This window comes from Boleophthalmus pectinirostris, unplaced genomic scaffold (genome assembly GCF_026225935.1).
Source record: "Boleophthalmus pectinirostris isolate CB_2022bp ecotype Guang Dong unplaced genomic scaffold, ASM2622593v1 HiC_scaffold_8, whole genome shotgun sequence".
Taxonomy (NCBI): domain Eukaryota; kingdom Metazoa; phylum Chordata; class Actinopteri; order Gobiiformes; family Gobiidae; genus Boleophthalmus; species Boleophthalmus pectinirostris.
This window is the reverse complement of record NW_026571515.1, coordinates 41,059,718-41,067,888: the sequence shown is the minus strand read 5'-3', so window position 1 is coordinate 41,067,888 and position 8,171 is coordinate 41,059,718. Positions and strand designations below refer to the sequence as shown.

General features: G+C 40.4%; 1 long non-coding RNA gene across 1 annotated transcript in view; it reads right to left on the bottom strand.

Annotated features, from left to right (window-relative positions):
- Positions 1 to 1,767: 1,767 nt before the first annotated feature.
- The window catches only part of LOC129412415 (uncharacterized), a 62,807-nt gene continuing 56,403 nt past the window's right edge, over positions 1,768 to 8,171 (bottom strand). Inside the window, exons 2-3 of the long non-coding RNA XR_008633715.1 lie at positions 6,699 to 6,984; positions 1,768 to 1,888 (exon numbers count right to left, since the gene is read on the bottom strand). This is a non-coding gene — a long non-coding RNA (uncharacterized LOC129412415). The remainder of the gene's footprint in view (positions 1,889 to 6,698; positions 6,985 to 8,171) is intronic.

Sequence of the window (8,171 nt, the reverse complement as noted above, 5' to 3'; positions counted from 1 at the left end):
CTGACGACAGCGACACAGAAGAGGAAGCGGCGCTCTGTTTACCTCCAGACGTCGTGGAGTTGTTCAGAAGTGACACCGAGGATGAAGAATTGAATGGATTTAGTGATTTGGAGTGAGATGGAGAGTTTGTTAAACTTGTTCTGTTGTTTATGCTATAGTTATCTAAACATAACTATATCTTTATCTGAAGAGAACTATAGCTAACAATAGATTATTACACATTTTTTGTCTGGTGCGGCTTATATATACTATATTAAAAGTCACTCTGTAGTATAATTTATATAACTGGATCTATAGAAATAAGAACAGCTCAATGTCTTAAGAACAAAAGGATGTTCCTCTTTTAATGTAAATGAACCACAAGTGCACTAGAGCACCAACAATGAGACAAGCCCTAAAACAGGACTGGTTTTATAGGGAGGTCACTTCAAGTTTCTCCCTCTTGGTGATTTTTGGTTGGTTTTCCACTCGTGCTGCTTTGGCTTCAGTGATCATCACTACTGGGAGTATGAGGCTGTTCTTTAATCCCACAGAAGCTGCACAGATTGTCCAGCTTCTCCAGGATGGCACATCCCCAAATGTGTCTCCCAGCACAATCTCCAGAACATGGAGGAGATTTCAGGAGCTGGACAGGGCCGTAGAAGGTCCTGAACCCATCAGCAGGACCCATATCTGCCCCTTTGTGCAGGAGGAACAGGCTGAGCTCTGCCTGTGTCCTACAGAATGACCTCCAGCAGGACACTGGTGTGAATGTCTCTGCTCAAACAATCACACACAGACTTCATGAGGATGGTTTGAGGGTGTCATGTCCTGTAGTGGGTGCTGTGCTCACCACCCAGCACCATGGAGCTCCACTGGCATTTGCTAAACGACACCAGAATTGACAAACCCTCCTCTGGTGCCCTGAGCTTTCACAGATGAGAGCAGGTTCTCCCTGAGAACTCCCCGCCTGAGGCAAGAGAGGGGAGAGAGAGGAAAAGAAAGGGGAGGAGAGAGAGAAGACAAGAGAAGACAAGAGAAAGGACAAGAGAAAGGTGGAGAAAGGCAAGAGAGAAAGGAGGGAGGAAAGCATAAACAGGCCTCAGTAGTGCACGTGTGTTAGGACAGAGGATGAAGCGTTTGTTGGACTCATCCATAAGAGCTGCTCGGGGTTTGTTTGTAGAAAATCTGTTTCAGGAACGTCTCTTTCATTTTACAGTGAGATTAATATTTAGATTTATATTCCATTTAATCTGGACCTTTCACCAGCTGCTTCATCACCATGACAACGCTAATACAGCAGCGTGTACACGGTCATGATCACATGTCCAAATGTTCCTGAAAACTAATGCGGGACAACCCCTCACCTCAGCTCCTGTAGTGTGTGTGTGTGTGTGTATGTGTGTGCGTGTGTGTGCGTGCGTGCGTGTGTGCGTGTGTGTGTGTGTGTGTGTGTGTGCTGTGGGAGTCCTCGCTTTTGATTGGTGGACTACAAAAGCCCTGGATCTGATTGGCTTGTGTGGCTCCTGTGTCCTTGATTGAAGCATTACCTTCCTGTCTGGCAAAAAAAATAAGTTGATTAAGAAAAAGTCAGAGGACATAAAACTCATGATCACTCTGTAAGGAAAAAATAGCGTGTGTGTATTTATTTGAATGTATTTATTCACTTGTGTATCCCTCTTCCAATCTTTAATTGTGCATGTATGACTCTTTCCCTGCCCTCCTCTCGTGCCCTTGCCCCCCGCCTCCTCTGACCTCTAGAAATGACCAGGCTGGTTTCAAACATGTGTCCAGAGGAGCTTTTATTGATTTGATATGAACAGGACATGAAATACACACGTGTGCTGTTGTGCGCTCATGTTACACACAATATCCGCTCTGGTCTACAGTCCCCTTCAGTCCAGGCGTTCTGCAGCAAACACAACAACGAGAAATCGATTTAGACACTGCACACATCCGGCAGTACATTATTAGAAAAGGATAAAATCATGTGTGTGTGTGAACGCACTTTAAAGATCTTTTGTTTCATTCACACATGTTTGAATAACTCTTTTTTATTAGTCTGTCTATATCTCCAAAGCTCAAAATGCTCTGCTCCACCTTGTGATGTCATGAAGTGGTGGTTTTCAAGTGAACAGCTCCTTTTGTCTTTAGTTCATTATCCAAATGACGAGTTTAAAAATGGTGGAGCACGCACCTTTCTAAAGCAGATTTATACTGAATGAGACTTTTACTGGTGGCTGCCAAAAAAGGAATAACTCAAAAATGGCTTAGACAGGAAACGCCTACAATAAATGAATGGATTGACTTGATATATAATATTTTTAAAATGGAAAGGATTACATTTAAATTGAAGCTACAGAGTGATATATTTGAAACCTACTGGTCCAAATGGACAAAAAGACCCGACTTTGTATGACGTAGTTGTCTTTATATCTACCCCCACTGTCTTGTTTTGTTTTGTTCTTACTGTTTGAATGTTGTCTATTTTTAATATGTGTCCTTATAAAAGATGAAAATCCAATAAAAAGTGAATGACAAAAAATAAATAAATAAATGGTGGAGCACTTCCTGTCTCAGCACATGACGTCACACAACATCATGTGTGTTAAACATGTGTGAATGAAAAAAAAACACAACTCCAGCTCTGTTTGTGATGAGACACAACATCATAATTTGAAGTCACAATATTCATTAAAGTATTCTTAGTTGAGTAATATAATGTACAGTGTAACAGTACTGTTAAGGCTGCTAGACACAAGAGTATTTTTACTTTTTAAACAATTTCACCAGAGACACGAGGAGAATCAGATGAGATTTTAAATCTCTGATCATAAAGAAAACAGCTGAATAAAGCCTTGGAGACAGAAAACACAGTTGTGAGTGCAGTAAAACCACTCGCTCCAAAAGATCAGAGCTCTGCACTTTTAGTTTAGATCAAATCTGTGTTATTATTATTTGTGAAATTCAGTGCAATACTTCAGCTGCGCGAGTTTTAATGCACAGAAAGTTGATGATAAAGTACTGAGGAAGAAGAGTCTCGAGCTTCACCCTGAAGCTGACTCGACTGTGTGGATGGAAACAGACACACGTGAGGAACTACTCTTGCCTTTTTACTTTTGAAGAACACTTCAAACTGGATTCACAGTGAGGTTTTGTGGACTGGGGTCATTATTTGCAGATGACAAATTCTGTAGATAATATGGATGAGATGCTGCACTTTAAATAAACAACTGATTAATAGTGAGTAATTGTTACGGCCCCAGGCCTTAGATTGTAATTTGTTTTGTGTGATCTAAATTATTCTGCTGACACACCTCGATTCCCACTGCTGCAGGAGCCCTAATTTATGATTGGTGGGGCAAGTCTACACCCACCTCACCTGCAGCCACTGCCCCCTGTTTAAGGAAATTGCCAGCACCAGTTCAGGGCTGCTGGTCTTGGTGGCCAGTCTGCCATTTTGGTTTTGTGTTTGTGTGTGTAGTTTAGTTTAGTTCTGTTTTGTGCCTTTTTTTTATTTGGTCACTCGATTCTGTTTGTGGGTTTATGTGGTTTAATTTGGGGAACTTGTGTTTTGGTTTAGTGTGTGTCCCTTTGTTAACCACTGGTTTTGTATAAGCCTGCGTGACTCCTTTTGTGGCACAAAACTCAGTTTATTCTGTTGTTCTGTTTCTTAGTTTAGGTTATTTTCTGTATATTTTAGTCTTTTGTTAATTTACCTTTTACATTCCTGTTAATTAAACATTATTTAATTTATTCAATTTTTCCATCTTAGCTGTTTATGTTACTTCTCTCACCCCCAAACGAGCTGGGTCGTAACAGTAATAATTATTTTTGCTATTTCACTATTTACCCTTCTGTGTTTATCACTCCGTTTTATTGGCTGTTGCCATTGTGATGTTTTACTGTTACAATATGACAGAGCAGCTCAAAGTCACACTGACACCGAGAAGCAAATCGCAGCCTAAATCAGCCAAATTCTCCTGCAGTGTGTGACGGCCTTTACCTGAGTAAAGGTTGTGCTTCCTCTTCCCACTGTGAGTCTAAAGTGACAAAAGCTTTATGTGACAATATGAACTGATTTGAACATTTGTGTTTGTTGCAGCTTCTTCAGAAATCATTTAGTTTGTCTCATTTTTGCATCTGTCCTTTGACAACACCAGATTTATTGAATACTTCCTCTTTCACATTACATTCACTTATGTCCAGACAGTTACTTTTTTAGTTAGTAATTTCCCCAGATATTTTTTACTCTTGCATTTGAGTTCAGTTTTTGTCGACTGTACCACAAAAATGAGTCTTAAACAGTTACAATACACAGTGTCTGGAAATGTTCTGTTTAAAAGCACTTCACTTCACAAACTGGACCATTTCAAGTTTCATTATCAGATGAAACAAAATGCCAAGGGACGTGTGCAAATTATAAAAATGACTTTTGACCAGAGCGGCACAGTAAAGTCTACACACAGCCCGCACACACACACAGACACACACACTCACACACTCACATTAGAACAGTAGAAGAAGAAGAGAGGATTTACTGTGGAAAATCTTCAGGGCAAACAAATCTCTGAACAATGTAATTAACACGAGCCAAACACAAGGCGTTTCCACGGAGATCTCTGTAATTACACCTCCCTTTAACGAACCTGCACTGCCTTCTGGGTAATCTGTCTGATAAAGATAAATACATTTGAAGTTTGAGGTCAAATGCAGCTCCTCGCTCCAGTGCTTTTGTATGAAACTAATTAAAGTCACAGATTTTTACTGTTTGTGACTTTTCCCATTGTTTTGGATTCCTGAAATTGTACGGAAATCCATGTTTGTAACTTAAAGGTGCACTATGTAACCTGTTTGTTTCTATGGAGATGTCATTACTCTACCTGAAATGTTCCACAGTGTGACATTAAACAGCTCTACTTTACATTTATTCAATTACAGGTGGTTTTATAGCTCAAAAATACCTAGAAAATCTAACATTCTGACTGTGAGCGGAGTCGCCTCTCCACAGACCTGACCTGTAACTGGGTCTAGTTTGGTCTCCGTGGAGATTGAAAGGTTTAAAGCCATACTGTGAAACATTTCAGACAAAAGCAACAATATCTTCACAGAAAAAGCGTTTGACAGACCCTCCTCCAGAAAAGTTACACAGTTTTTGATTTCTTGGAATAGCGTCTAATGCCCCCTGCTGGTAAAACTTGTAAAGTACAGCAATTTAAAAAGATGAATTAGCAGCGCGGTTAACGTGACCATGATGCTCCATGGACGTTTTTGTCATTTAAACAGTGAAATGGTCAGAAATCTCATGAGGTTTTGAGCATTTGGTTTGCATTATAATAAAGACACTAGAGCAGGAGTGTCAAACTCATTTTGGTCCAGGGGTCGTATCCAACTGACTTTGATCCCAAAGGGGCCGGATCAGAAAACTCATGTCATATAAACCCCCAAAATAACAATAAGTTCAAATATTTGTGCAGAGAAACACAAATCTGTTACAGAAATCTCTTTTTAATCGATGAACTCTTTCTTTTACAAAATATTATAATATTATGAACAACCTGAAACTTTAAGAAAAATGTAATTTCAACACAATGTTTTAACATGAACTTGTATGTAAATAGGAAGTCAATTTTTCTTGGAAGATCCTGCACTTGGCTCCACTTTTCTCATTTTTGTCATTTTGTTGATGAGGGTGTCACGGTCAACAGTCAAAACGATCGTCCTTTAAGAGCGTTTGGAAAGAGACAAGTCTTCATTTGTGCTGCTCTGGTGGGAGGGGCCACGTACAGAGACACTGGAGATGCTGCTATGATAAACACCACAGAAAATTACCAATATTTTAATAGAAAATATAATTCAAATATTTTAGTAGAAAATCAGCCGAGGTCCAGATTAAAGGTCTTGGAGGGCCGGATCTAGCCCCCGGGCCGTATGTTTGACACCCCTGCACTAGACGGTATATTTGTATTTCACTGCACAATGGGTCAAATCCTCAGCTCAGATCTGCTCCTGACAGTTTAGCCCAGAGACACTGAAGGATGGGTCAAATGCAGAGAACACATTTGTCAACTCTGATATATCTTCTCTTTAGTTCCAGAGGCAGCAGAGCGTCTCCTCCTCCTCCTCCTGCTGTTTTAAACGCTGCTCTACATTTACACCTCACTGAACCAAATGTTTTCCATCATTAGGTGCTGACTCTCCTTTCTGCATCCTACTGTGTGTTTTTATATCTATGTTTGTTTTGTGGCGTGGCTGGTCGTCGTATAAATAGGCCGACTATCAGTGGCGTACTCTTGCTCGCTCTGGCGCTCTCGCTGTGCGCCGCCTCGCTCTTCGTTCGTCACCTTGTGCGCTCCCTGCCTTGGCTGCACCTGCCTGTGAGCCTTTTGTGTTTGACCTGTTGGGGGCGCTGTCCTGTTTTCACCTTTTGGTTTGGTCAAAATAGTTTGGGGATGTTTGTTTCGATGGCTTGTTTCTTTGCTTCTACGTCCCTGTACGAGTTTGGTACACCAGGTCCAGCTTTCTGTTGTTACTTTGTTTTTGGGCACATGAGTGGTTTTAGCATTTTTAAAGTAAATTAAAATGGACTTAAAAATAAAACAACTTTACTTTCGTAACCCTTTCACCTCCTGTGTCCTCTTTAACATGCTTCACCCGGGTCATAACATCCACAAACACACCGAAATGTTGTGAAAAGTCCACAGACAATATTACTGAACCTTTACAATCTTCCTTGATGTTGACTTCCTGACAGGTGCGTCTCCTGACAGGTGCGACAGGGGCGTGTCAGAGGCAGATTAATGCACAGCTACAGCTGGTTGAAGGGGACCAAATCCATTCAACTGCTGATTTGGTTCCATTTTACCAGCTTTAGCAAAGCATTCAAGGACACTGAGGGAAGAGCAAGAGCAGAGGAGACGAGGAGACGAGGGAAGGAGGAGGCAGGAAGATAAGGAGACAAGGAGAGGAGACGAGGAGGTAATCTGGTTGAATCTGGGTTGAAACCTGAAACGAGAAAGAAAAGAGAAGAAAATGATTAGAGAAGATTCAAGTTTCAGATCTAAACGTGGACTACATCAGGTCTAAATCAGAACTAAACCAAGACCAAAGTGAGATCAAAGCACAGACAAGGTACTTCTAAATCTGTCTATCACTCGTTCATTTAAGGGGGGGGAATTTTTATTTTTATTTTTTTTTTAGTTTTTGATTTTGTGTTTCAATGAATAATGGTGGAAAAAAAACAAAAACAAAAAACGATTAAACTGCCACCCTGGACTTGTGGACTGAACCAGGACTGAACCAGGACTGAACCAGGACTGAACCAGGACTGAACCAGGAATAAACCAGGACTAAACCGGTCTCAGTCCCAATCTGGGCCCAGTCTGGTTCCAGTCTCAATCACAGTCTGGTCTCGGTCTTCTCCCAGTCTCAGTCCTGATCTGATCCTGGTTCAGTCCTGGTTCAGTCCTGGTTCAGTCCTGGTTCAGTCCTGGTTCAGTCCATATGTGGCGCAAAAGTGCAGCATCGCAGTTTAAGTCACAGAAACTGGAAACGGCCGATTGAAAACTGAAAAAAACAATTCGTTATGTTTTTCATTTTGTTTTTTGCAATAAATAATGAAGAAAACTGTTATTTTTTCATTTTCTTATTTTTCATTTTATTTTGAAAAACAAATGAACGACTGACACACAAATTCTTCTAAATCATATTAAGCCCATTGTTTAATGAAACAAATACTGAGACTGCAGTGGGCCCCGTGTGCCACCAGGGGGACGCCTACCACAGTTTGAGAAACACAGGAAACACAGAGAAGCTCATACACAATTATTATTATTATTATTATTATTATTATTATTATTATTATTATTATTATTATTATTTTATTTTTTATTTGTTTTTTTATTTAATTTTTTTTTTTTAATTTTTTTTTTATTTTATCGTTTTCCTGTGAAGAAATGGGACTTACTCGGGCAAAAGGTAAAAAATAAATCAGTAAAATGAAGAATGATGAGAAGCACATGTGAGCATCGTGTTGTAACTCTAGTGTCGAGCATTTGTGAGTGAAAGCGTCTCACACACACACACACACACACACACACACACACACGCAGACTGTGCAAAATCAAAGAACAGGAAGAAGACGCAGACACGACTCAGCGTTTATGGATTATCGGAGGAGAGAGCGCCCTTGG